This window comes from Peromyscus leucopus, chromosome 10, assembly GCF_004664715.2.
Source record: "Peromyscus leucopus breed LL Stock chromosome 10, UCI_PerLeu_2.1, whole genome shotgun sequence".
Lineage (NCBI taxonomy): Eukaryota > Metazoa > Chordata > Mammalia > Rodentia > Cricetidae > Peromyscus > Peromyscus leucopus.
Window position 1 is genome coordinate 10,936,033 of NC_051071.1, and position 13,141 is coordinate 10,949,173.

The 13,141-nt window shown below is 48.1% G+C and overlaps 1 protein-coding gene across 10 annotated transcripts in view; it reads right to left on the reverse strand.

Moving 5' to 3' along the window:
- Positions 1–13,141, reverse strand: part of Bcl11a (BAF chromatin remodeling complex subunit BCL11A) — a 96,146-nt gene that overhangs the window by 52,333 nt on the left and 30,672 nt on the right. Inside the window, exon 1 of one of the 10 annotated variants that reach the window (XM_037208928.1) lies at positions 446–5,924. The exons of the other annotated variants lie outside the window; for them this stretch is intronic. The gene's annotated coding sequence lies outside the window, so the exon portion shown is untranslated. Of the gene's footprint in view, positions 1–445; positions 5,925–13,141 lie in introns of those variants that run through there. 10 annotated transcript variants of the gene reach the window in all.

The window sequence follows — 13,141 nt, forward strand, 5'->3', positions numbered from 1 at the left end:
GCCCAAACATTCAATTAATGTAATGAAATTGCTAGCTGATGGCATTATCTAATTGAACTTGGGATCCACACTGTTGAAGAGCATGTCCCTCTTAACACCCTGACTGGAAAGGCATGTGATGAACAGAGCTGTAAACATGCTGGCGTAACTGAGCTATTTAAAAATAAATTAGCAAACTATAAAAATAAACAGTAACATACATATGTACTCAATTATGAACTAACTCTAATTTTTGTTCTGAAATACTGTCTTTGACCTTGGTCATAAACAAGCACTATTTTTTAAAAAAAAAAAAAAAAACATAATATCCCTGCAGACAGGAGGCCAACAATTAAATTGGTCGTCCGGTTCAGTAGAATGCAAAACAAGACACCAAGAGAAGCAAGGCGGGATCAAAGAAAAGAAAGTGCTCGTCTTCTCGAGAGGATGGGAAATGTATACGCACCTCTAAGGTGTTTGCTCTTGCTAACATGAAGCTGCTTTCTGCACGAGCCAGCAGAGTTAAAAACCTGGCTGAATACTTCTGCATTTCCAAATAGTTTGCAGTCCTTCAAAAAAGAGGGCAAGAACCGCTTCCAAATGCAGCTGTTGCAACAGCTCACTGTCTACGCCATGCACTCGGTCACGCCCGGCCTCCTCCCCACCTGAACTAGCTCACCGTCCTGACTCTACCGCTGCCTCTGAGTCCTGAGCTCTTCAAAGACATATGGCAGAAATGTGGAAACCGTCGTCCAAATAGCACCAGACAGAAAATGGGGAGGGGGCAAAAATCAAGCTGTTGAAGCTGTACCCCAGTCAGGATTAGCTTCCATGCTAATCCAATGCTCCCGAGACAAAGGACAGCTTATCATGGGGCCTGAACTATGGGTTATCACTACAGTTGCTAGAGCAAACACAACAAAATTTCACAGAAGACACGGCACATGCACAGCTTTCTATAAAGCTCTAAAATCATACAGTCTTCAGGACTGGTTGCCAAGCAGTTACTGATGCACCCTAACTTGGCAAGGCAGTGCGATCCCCCCTTCAAAAAAGTCACGGTAAGACTGGAGTTCTCTCCTGTCCTAGAGCTCGTCCTCGTCGTCCTTATCCACAAACACAAACAGCTGAGTAACAGCTACAAAGTCTCGAAGAACCAGCCTAGAACACTGATAACCCGAGTGAGCGAGCGAGCGAGCAAGCGAGCGAGGGTTTGTCTGCCTACCTTAAATAAGAACAAATTAGACCAAAGAAAAGAAAAGAAAACTCAGACTCATTCACACTTGGTTCCAAATGCAAAAGCTGGATGGAAAAGAAGGTCTAGAAAGGACTCCTGAGTGCACAGGCTTTCAGGCCAGGCCAGGATCCCTTCGGGAGCAAGAGCAGGCCCAGAAGCGCAATCAGGACCGGGCATCACACAGGAGCGTGCCAGCTCTGGGACAGGCGTTTCTGAAGGCCTGAGACTGTTGGACCAGGGAACAGCACCCTGGGGCAGAGCGCTTCACTTCCCTCCTATAGGGACAGGAGGTGACTGGTGAACAAGAAATGAAAATTTACCTCAGCCACCACAGAAAACTGGTCTCAAAGCACATTTATGAGGATGAACATGGCAGGAAGGCATGTGCACCCAAACAGTTAGGTATTTGCCTAAGCAGGACCCTGGGAAAGACTGAGGCCCACAGAACTCCTTGCCTGGCTCCTGGCAACAAGGCTAGACCTGGTGAATCACAGCCTGGACCCTTCTACAGGCCCTCCTTTGGGTCACCTCCGAGTCAAAGAATTTGCCCTGCGTTTTGACAACCTAGCTCCGAAGAGCAGACAGACAAAAAACCAAGGCTGGAATGAAGGATGCAGAAGTTGAACCGCTGCTTTTCAAGTCTTTCTTGAGACAAAGAAGAAAAGTCCTCCCCTGAAAGGAGCTTGCTTTCCCTGCCAGCCTTCAAACACAGAGACTACCTCAAAAGAAAAGGTGGCCTGCAGAGAAACAAGGACCCTCCGTTTCTCACTGAATTTGCCAGATCATGGTCATCTTGTCTGAAGAGCTGAGCTGAGGTCAGAACAAAGAGGCAATTTGTTTGACTCTGGTCCTTGCAAATTACCCCCACATAATTTCCTTGATCTCAGCTTTGGCTGGCTTGGGTGTTGTGAGGATTCCAAGAATTATTTTACTTTTCCATGAGAGGGCTCTCACTCTCCTTCAAGGGAAATCAGTCTGCCAGCCACGTCTTTTTAGGAACCAGGAAGAGAGGAGGATCTGTGGAAGGAGGTCAGGAGGTTTCCTCAAGAAATCTCAGTCCCGCACTGACCATCAGACCTGGGCACAGTGCAAAGATGCCACCAGGAAGGCTTTGGAGGCAAGGCACAGTGGCAGCCTGCCTTTCCTGAAGAACTGCTGTTAGGATTTGGCTGAAATCATCTGAGCTACAAGCAGTGGACAAGAGGAGGTCTCCCAACAGCTCCATCTGAAGGTCACTTGCTGTCTCCCACAGCCCTCCCTGAAAAGAGGCATGAGTGTAGGCCTGCACTGAGGAGGGTGGGTCCTAGACATGTCCACACACCCCTGCCTCCTGTGGTCTTCCTTGCCATGCTAAGAAAGTCGAATTCTACTCTTGCAAACATCTCACACTCCACTTGGACTGTCCTTCCCCTCATACCTCTAACCCAACCTCTTAACAAATCCTGTTCGTTTTATTCTCAAGATAAATCTGTCCAGAATCCAACCCCTTCTCACCTTCCCACTTGGTTGGCCTAAGCACCCATCATCACCTTGCCTAGATTGTGCTTGACTGCTCTACAGCCTAAGTGTCACGTGACATCACTGTCCTCTAGTGATTTCCACCTCCCTTCAGTCAAAACCACTACCCACAAAAAGCTGCTCTCCACCTCCCTGGCCTCAGCTCCCATTAACCTCTGCTGTCCCTTAAACCTCCTCAAAAGAGCCCAGCAGCCAGGTTAACTCTACACAGAGGGCTTGTCTGCCATTATTCTGTCTGGAAGCTTCTTCCTCAGATCCACACACTGGTTTCCTCACACGTTGGGCCTTCCCTAGCCGTCCAATCAGCAGTCTATCTACCACACACACCTCTCTTTCTCTTCCTCGCCTTATTTTTCTTCAAGTCACTGACGTAGTAAACAATGCATGTGTTTATTTACATAGCATATGTCTTTCCCACCTAGAATAAGAGTGCCCCCAAAGAGCAAGAATTTCTTTTAGGCTTTGACCACTGCTGTATGCCTAACTCCAGGAACAGTTCCCTCTACATGGCAGGTGTTCAAAATATTTGTTGAAAAATGAATGAGGGACCCTTCGCCATTCCGAACTGCCAGGAGGCTGTTCTATAAAACTGTCAGGCGGCCCAACCTGGGGCATTTGGCTTTGGAGCTTGGTCTGGAGCCAAATTCCATTTTCCCCACAGGCCCTGAGGCCTAGAGGGAAGAGCATTTTGCATTATAATATAAATGAAGGGGTTCATCTGGCTGGAGGAAAGGAAAAAAAACGGGAGGTGGGTGGTAACAACGGTCAAGTGTGACTCTGTCTCTTATGGTTTATGAGGAGCCCTTAGAAAGAGAAAAGTCAGCTAGAAACTTAGGAAAGGTTTGACTTCAGCACCACTTGATGGCCATCCTGTGTCCCATGGCTGCCCTTGTCGCCACCGACCACCCAGTCACACTGAGAACCATGCTCAGACCCAATGCCACACAGAAGACGCTGGCCAGATCAAAGCCCTGAGATGCCGCTGCTGCTGGTGTCTTCAGAGCCCCTGGAAGGGTTGGAGGACTGAGAAAAGGACCAGGTGAAGGGACCAGATCTACCCGAGGGCCGGATGCAGCCAGAGAGACGACAGTGCCCTTCCCCACCTTGGCATGCACTGTGACAGGTAAATAAATGCTCCTTTGTAGGCAATAACAAGGAAATTGAAAGAAGTTGCCAGTTTGGAAAGGAATACCATTTGGTGGGACTTGACTCTATTCCCTTACCAATAAAACACTTAAGGATGCTATTCCTGCAGGCAGAAAGTGCTAATGGCCACTCGTTAACATGCTTCATACTGCTAATATTTCTCTCATTTCCAGCAGCTCCTTTTCCCCTTCTTTCTTTCTTTTTTTTTGGGGGGGGGCTGTTTTAAGTTAACAGAGAGCTAATCTGATTCAAAACTGAAGACTTAAAGAACACAACTCTACGTAACTCTTAATAACAACCGTCACTGCTCCTGCTGCAGTTTCATGAAAACAATGGTCATTCAGTCAATGTATTTTTCCCAAGCTGCGGAAAAGCTGGACTCCGCTGAAATGCAGTAGGCGACACTTATGACGTAAGGTGCAAGGGGAAGGCATGCTGCTTCTTCTCCAGGCTCTGCCCTCTTGCCTGTAAAAGCGAGAATGAATGGCAAGCACATGGGAGAACAATTCAAAGACCCGCGAGCTTGTGGGGTTCATGATCTCCTGCAGTCAAATGCACAGGCACAGTCACCAAGCGGCCCCAACACCTGGGATCGGGAACTGTTCAAAGACAAAGTAAAGGGGACCTCACAGGGCTGACGCACCAAGTACAGGGGGACCCTCCCAGTGTCATAGGAACTCCAAAATGGGAATGTGTGCAGCCACTGCATTCTACCGATTCAAAAAGTGGCCAAAGACCAAGGCTAAAGAGCCAGGAAGGAACTGTTGTGCCCACCCACCCCAGACGGCTGTCAAAAGAGGAAGCCTATTTAGTTCTGATGGGACAATTCAGCAATCACCCACATCTCAACCTACAGCCCTGAATGCTGAAGGTGGCGGTGATGCCCTGGAAACAGCATGGCCTCGAGACTTGGTCCATTTGGATTTGTGGCGGAGTTCTGCTAGCTAAGCCACACAGCCGCTTGGTCTCTCCTGGCCTGTGCATTTTTAGCCTTTCTGGAGCCAAGTCTTGGTCTCAGGCAGAAAGGATTTGCCTTCTACACACCAGCGTTGTTCCCCACACACATCCAGCTCACAAATGAGAAAGCTGGCATCAATAAAGGGAGTCTGCTTTGACCCTTCACCTCCCTTCCAGCGATATCACAGTAAGTGCTCAGCAAATGCAAACGCAAGGACCCCGCAGACAGGATTAGACGAGGTGCTATCTCCTCTAAGTTCTAAATTCTCAGGTCTGAAGAGAACTCAAGCTCACAGAAACTACATGCCTCTTATTGAATTTAAGTTGGCTTCGATGACATAATTGTGGGGGCATCCTTATGTTACGTAAAGTTGGTTCAAAGTCTGGCAATATTCACAGTCGGGTGAAGATGTTTTATTCTCATCTATGAGTCACCCTTAACAGGGGCAGGAGAACAAGCAGGTTTCATATTACAATACACACCTAACGTGAATTGACAAACACAGCCACGTTGCCTACCTACGTGGCATCCTCTTGGATAACACAGGGAGAAAGGAGCTTTAGTTCTTAGATGTGGCAGAGACGGATCTCAATCAAACTAGACATCCAGTGCAGCTACTAACAAATCAATGACATGGGACCATACCTCTTAATCCCAGTCACTACTGTCCCCAACAGAGGGCAGGCAGTTGTCGGGGTTTAAGCTAAGGCATCAGGGTGACTCCAGGCCACAGAAGCCACTGTCCAGAACTTCCCTAAGAGTACCTCTGGCTGACAGTAGTAGTGATTCCCCATGCCTCTCTAAGAAGGTTTTCACACCGGGCTACCTCCAGCATGCAGTGGAGACAGACAGACGGTCTACAGTTGCACTCCAAAGGTGTGGGCCACCTGGCCATGCCTGGGCTCCCAGTTTGAAACCATTGTCCCCCTTGGTCAATAAGGCAAGGACAGTAGTATCAAGTCTTGGAGAACAAATTGTCTAAAACTGGAACTAAATTTAGTTGGTGTTTCATTAAGAGAAGTATTTATTTATCAACTAAATCTAGTTTGTCTGGCTGACTATGCAACATGATAGAGAGAGTAAGTAAATTTCACTGATGAGAGGGTTTCCCTAAAACAAAAGGAGAGGGAGGGAGAGAGGGGGGGAGGGAGAGGGGAAGGAGGGAGGGAGGGAGGGAGGGAGAGAGAGAGAGAGAGAGACAGAGACAGAGACAGAGACAGAGACAGAGACAGAGAGAGCGCCAGTCAGAGCTTCCTGAAGAGGGCTGCATTCAGTCCCTTTGGAGGCCAGGCCATTCTCCCTCCCATGTAAGGCAGCCTCAGGGCTGTGGACCAGGATGAGCTCCAGTTCCTACGCCTCCATCCTCCAACTAGGTGTTCCCTCTGCTCCCCAGAAAGCCCTGCCCCAGATGACTAGGTGACTAAAGGCAGATGGTGCAAGCTACTTAGCCACAGAGTTGAGTCCCCAAGATGTCATCCCCATTCCCAGTCCCTCCATTTGAAGAGACATGGGGACAAAACAGACAAATGACTGTCCCAGCTCACACCTTTCAGTGACAGGGAATCACAATATTCAAATCAAAGCTAGGCCTCCAGTCCATCAACCTGAGTGAATTACCAACTGAACACCAAGTATGAATCAGAATTACATGGGTTGGCACAAAAATACAAAATTATAACAATAAAACTAAGAACATGATCTCTGTCTTCTACAAAAGCTATGCATAATCTAGAGAGAAGATAATGTTGATACTGTGAAGCCTTGTAAACAACACTGGGCACCTTTACTAATCCCAGAGAAGCCCTTCTTCAAAGAGAAAGTTGGTGATAGAGTCAAGCCTTGGCCAAGCCCCAGCCCAAAACTCCTATTACCTAAACGGCCTCTGAAAATACAGCAGGCACTGGACCTGTGGAGCCAGGCCATCTCTCTGGAATGGCCCTGCACTCCCAGGCAAGGGCAAGGCTACCTGTAACACACAGAAGGATCGATGTAGACTCAGGGGTTTCCTAGTGACTCCTGATCACCCTACAGCTCAAGCTTCCCATTTCTGCTCCTGACTTGATGATTGAGGCAGAAGTCCTCAAAGTCGCCCAGCCCACTGTGAGGTCATCCTGTGGGGATCAGACTCATCAGAGGACCGGGCAAGACGGGAAGAAAGTAAATCAATCTGAGAAAGAGCCCATCGAGGGGTTCTCTCCAGGTTCCCCTGGGGCAGAGATCCCGGGGTCCTTGAAGTCAGCGGGCTGGTGGCCCTCCTCCCATTTCAGTTCATCTGTCTTCACTGAACTGAGTACAAACGAGGGAGGCAGGAGTTGAAAAGCCAGCCTTGTGGCTATAAGCCTGCGATTACTCATGCCATGTCTGTGTACTCTGAAATGCTTTCCCATGTCTGTAATGCTTTCCCTATCATCCTACACGCTCACCGTCACCTCTCCTCACCCCGACACACAAAAGAGATGTGCTTATTCCATGCATTTAGGCTTTGTTGTCCCATTAAACACAAGGACCAACTCCTGTTGTCTTAACTCGGGTTTTGTCGGAAATGGAAAGACTTGGCCTGGCTGGCTCCCGGGAATCTGGACTCTGCCTCTCCAAAACCTTTGTTCTCCACATGTCAGCAGAAAGTTATGAACAGTCTCCCCCGAGCTGAGTTACAGCACAGACAAGAAAGGCCACTCTGTATATCCCCATCTTCATGAAGCTGTCACCAGCGGGGCGGCCAAGGAAGAAGAGGCACCTGTGGGACAGGATTGTAAGTCTTCTCCATCCGCAGAAGCTGAGAAACAGGGCAAGAAAACCAAGTTCACATGGGCTAGGCCAGACGGGCTACCAGAGGGAAGCGACTCCTGCCCAGCTGGGAGTGACCCGAAGAAGAACCAGGATTCCTGGGACACCAAGCTGAGCAAAGGTCCCCATCGAACAGCGGTTGTCAAAAGGCAAGTGGAATGTGAGAGCACAGAGGGGCACACAGGAACCACTCAGGTGGCTTGTCACTGTAGTCTACAATCATCTGACCAGTGTGTGAAGGACAGCCCTGAGGGAACAGCGAGTTCTGAAGACGGGCGTAAATAAGAACAAAGCCGGGAGTTCAGTTCAGGAAGAGAGATTATTCAAAAAGATGCAATGGCGGAGAGCAGAGCAGAGAATTCTAAAATATGATGGGGTTTGGGCCCCATGCTGATGAAGAGATACTTTGTCTTCTCCGGAATGCAGAGTAAATGGCTTTAAATTGAAGCATAAGGGCTTGAAGGTAGACACAAGGAAGGACTTCCTGCTATTGAGAGACATCTTTAAAAATAGAACTGTATGGTTAGGAAGAGGTCAGGCTGGCTGAGTCTCAGACCTGTCTGCCTCAGAAAATATAATCCCTTCACCACCACAACTCCATCTTTCCCAGATGCCCAGCAGTCTGAAGAAGACAAACGGCCCGGAGATGTGCTGTGCAGACATCAGGGCTGCCAACACAGGGAGATCCCAAAGTGGCAGGTGGGAAACTGCAACAGGACAGAGCAAAGAAAGAAGGAAGGATGCGGACTACCCAGGACAAAGGAGCATCTTTCCAGGTTGAGCACCAGTGCTCCGAACTACATCACCAGAGCAAAGCTCACGGCCAGAAAAGGGCCACACAAGGCGAAGCACATTTCCGGTTCCTTCTGGATTCCGGGGTGTGAGCTGATGCAGCCAGAACAAAACCAAAGTGTGGAGATCCAGCTCTGGGCTACATCTTTATCTGCTTAGCAAGCAGTCTCTCTGTCCACCACTCCCTTCCACCTCCCTCACTTGCCTAGATCAAAGAGTGTGTGTGTGTGTCTGTGTGTGAGTGCGTGCGTGCGTGCGTGCGTGCGTGCATGTGTTGCTGTGGGCAAGAGCTCTATCACTGAGTTATAATCCCTGGTCCTAGTATTAAATAAAAGTTTTCTTGGGCCTTCTATGATGGAAAATACCTGTTCTCAAATATCTATTCTTTCTTCTATGATCCCTCAGACACTCTTGACAACTACAGGAACAAAAAGCATTGCCCTAAAAGTCAACTTTATGGGAAGACAGAACTTTTAAAAACTGTTTAAAATAATTACCGAAATTTAGCTATCTTAATCTAAGAATGAGACCCAAATTTTCTCTACTCAGATTCCGCCCGACAAGCCTGAGCCTGCGATCGTCTCCTCTTGTTCGCTGCTGTCCTCTGGGCTCCCACTCTGCATAGAGAGTGAAGAAAGCATCAACCCAGACTACTGCCTCACAAGACAGCTTATCTGAAATAGACCCAAAGAAGGCGGCTGCTGGGTACCAAGTTTTTCCAAGTGTTTACTTTGCAAGGATCTGTATGTAGAGCAGATTTAACACGCCTGTAAGATGAATCCATCTGACCTGGACCACCATAGCTTAGTGGAGGGGAAGAGTCAGAACTGAGGACCAGGTTGACAGCTGTGCGTGGGAGAGCCATGAAAATACCAGGTCCTCACACAACGTGGGAGACAAGGCAAATCTCACTAGATCCCTAGACCTCATCACACACCAGAGTGGGTGAGGGTGACACAGGATCCCTTCAAAGGACGTTTAAGGCAGTTAGAGTTCTGGCAGCCGATTCTTCACTATGGAGTTCCACTTCAAAGGGCATTCGGAGCCAAATGGAGTCGTGAATGTCAGTAGCCCCAGCTAGTGCTCCGGGCCCAAGTCTCAGACCAGCCACAGCTACACAAGAAAACACTGTCTCAGAAGCCAAAACAAGCCAAGCAACTTTTTGGCTTTAAGACAGGAGTATCATCATGTAGCCTTGGCTGGCCTGGAACTTAATATGTAGACCAGGCTGACCTCAAACTTGTAGTGATCTGCCTGCCTCTGCCTCCTAACAGTTCTCCTAAGCAGAAAAAAAGTCCATCCAGATTCACCAGATTCACAATGTGAGACAGGGTGGCACCAGGCATTCTGGGAGGGTCATTCCCAAGGCCCAGCACTTACTATTGAGGATGATCTGGGCAGACTCCATGCACATGCCCCTGTTCAGAGGGTCAAGATTATGATGCTGTCACTCAGAGTGAGGCTGAACAGCAGAGTAAGCATCATCATGCTATAGTTCAACTCTCACAGCGGAGAGAGGTGGGATTTTCACCCCCAACATTTGCAGAGTTCAAGGAGTCCCTGGTAGTAGTATCAAGCCATCCTTTTTAACCAAATGCATCAAAGAACGCCTTTAAATACAGATACTGAGAGGAGGTTGGGGGTAGGGAATGCAGCAAGAAACATAACCTAAGAAATACGCATCTCCGTCTATAGGCATCAACATCGTTAAGGCATTTCATGTTCCTTTTAATTTCTTTAACCTTTATATGGAAAAGCATAAAGCACAGAACATTACAGCTGCCAGGTGCTAGGCCCTGAACTATCTCCAGGCAGCCGAAAGTCGGTACATCAGACTTTTAAAGACGTGAAAGTTAAAGATTAAAAACATGTTGGAACGCTTACTCTACACAGTGCCAAAAACATGTCTATGACCTGTAAGGAGAGATGAGTGTGGGCACAGCAGGAGAAAGACAACGTGTTCATGCTGAGGAGGAAACTAGTCCTCCCTGGCTTCCTTCCTTCCCTTCCTTCCTCTTTCTTTCTTCTGAGGGAAACTGCTACTGAAATATGACATGCTTTGCCATACCAAGAAATGCAATCACTCAAGACGGTGAGGCTCCAACCACTGAACGCTGTGCAGACTCCCAGTTCCGCTCTGACACAGGGGGGTGGGAGCAGCTGGCACAGGCACCTCTACATGCATGGGGACACACCTACTCAGACACGGGTTCTAGGTCACACCCTACTTGCTACTCCAGAACTTTAAAAACCCACAGAAAACAGAGTCTTTTTGCTTGGCCCTGCCATTTGCCAACCCATGACTTAGGAATCAATGGCTACGCCTGATTCTCTTATTCCCACCTTCCTTTCACAAGACATGTTAGTGAAGCATCATTGCACTTCAAAATTCTCCCCTAAATTCTCATGCACAGCTATAGCAGTCTATGTATAAGTGCATGTTATAGCATGACTCTTTTTTCTTTTCCTTCCTTTTTTTTTTTTTTTTTTTTTTTTTTTTTGTTTCGTTTTTAGAAACAGGGTTTCTCTGTGTAGCTCTGGCTGTCCTGAAACTCACTCTGTAGAACTCAGAGATCCTCCTGCCTCAGCCTGGATTAAAGGTGTGTGCCATCACCACTTGGGTAAATGTATGTTACATAGTGTCCTGGCATCTTCTTTTCAAAATTGAACAATTCAAAAGCCAACAACACTGTAATATAGTCTACATGGCACATCCTCTCGGTAGAAGTCCCCCAAAACTTACAAAGTTATTTATGCAAGACTGTTAAAGTTTCCCTCAAAAGTTCCCAGGCAAATGGGTGCCTGTTTCATTTTCACCCTCACAATAAACTCTTCTGCAGGTTTTGTTTATTTTGAGGAAACATTTCACTTTTTTTTTCCAAGACATGAGGTGTGAATGATGCAAAACAGTATTTGGATATGGAAGCTGAGTTATTTGCATAACGCATTCCTAATCAGTGAGTCATGAATTCTGGAATCTGAATTCTTAAAAATCTAGATCATAAAAATAAAGAGCATTGCCCTTTGATGGAGTAATATATACATTTGCATTCTGTTTGTAAGAAGGAAAAATTAGCCCCCGAGTTTTGTGAAAATGTTTAAATAAGTGGCTTTGATGTGCACTGTTATACTCCGGCTCAGCACATGAAGCAGAAAGGTCCCAAATTCTCGGGCACAGCCACAGAACACCAAGGAGAGTAAAAACCATTTGCATCACAGAAAAGCAGATGCTCCCCAGTCCTGTCCGTGTCGGTCTGCCCGCTTACCCTGAGGAATCCACACACCCCACTCATCATACCCTTGCTCATCAGTCTCAGACCAGAAACAGTCCACACTCCTCCCCGTCGGTTTCAGTGGCACTGGCATGCGAGATTAAGCCCTTCTCTGCAGAAGGACACCAACAGTGACACAGTGTCACACAGTGAAAACGAAAAGTGACTCCAGCTTCATAAACTCTGTGAGTCAATCCAGCACAATGGTAAACTGAGTTTGAGAAATAACGTGTCTGAACCTTTTGGGAAGGAATGGAAGAGGACCAGAGGTAAAAGAAGGTGCAGCCTAGTGACCAGCACCATTCCCATTACCTGAACCATGTGGTAGGCAGGCCAGGAATGCAAAAGGTTAATCACTTCCCCAGTCTCCCAAGACTCACTTGCGTGCTCAAAACTCCCAGATGGACAGATGAGAGCCCAGACAAGAAACATGTATGTATGCACACATGCACGTGTGCGCACACGCGCGCGCGCGCACACACACACACACACACACACACACAACTGCTCCTCGAGGTGCCAGGTTACATTTCCACAGCAGCTGCTCCCTATTGTCTACTGCCAGTGAGGCCAAACCAGGCTAAAATTTAATTTAATCTGCTGTAAGCCCAAGTGTCAGGCACTCAGATGGCAGCTAAAAGCGCTACTCTCAGATAACTGAATGACACTTGCTAATAATAGCCTCTGCATGAAGTAAGCAGGAGCAGACATTTTGTGTAGCTGGCAGGACCTGGGCCTGGGAGGACTCGGAAGACTTGGCCTCAGCTTCCAGAAGGCACACTGCTGGGGCCTGGCCCACTGTGGCTTGTGTGTGTGCAAAGCCCATCCCCAGCAGTGACCTTATTTTCGGGTCAGGCAGTGAGTCCTGGCATTCAGCTCTACCTGCTCCCCACACCTGCTTGGGGCTGTACCCCAATCGTACCTGCCACTGGTGACTGCAGAACTCTCGACTGAGTTCTCTGTCCCTCCTTCCATGGACTTTGTCCTTCTCCAGTGACATGACTCCAAAGCCTTGTCTTCATCAGCATGCACAGCTCTGCTTTCCAAGACTCCAAGGAAAGAGGCACTGGCCTGACCCACACCCACTGCCCCCAGGTCTTCTACAGAAATACCACCGAAGGCAAGGGATTCTCTTTTCTTCTTGGAGAGTGGAGCACCATGACACGCAGACCCCAGGAGCCACCCTGTCCCCTCCTTTCCCCCTTCACAATGGCCTTTCTAGACACCAGACTGAGCTCACAGGTGCTTGTTTCCATGCAGGAACCTCGTCCTTCCTGATCCTGGGACTCAAACCCATGTGGGAGCAAAGCAGATTCCCTCCCTAGTAGTCAGGCACACCTTTATTTACAAAACCTCAGATACACACAAACAGCGAGCGCGGCCTAAGTCAGTCCCCACCAGTACCCCACCCAGCTTCACCTGTGCGAGTCTATCACAGCCCTATCACCTCCT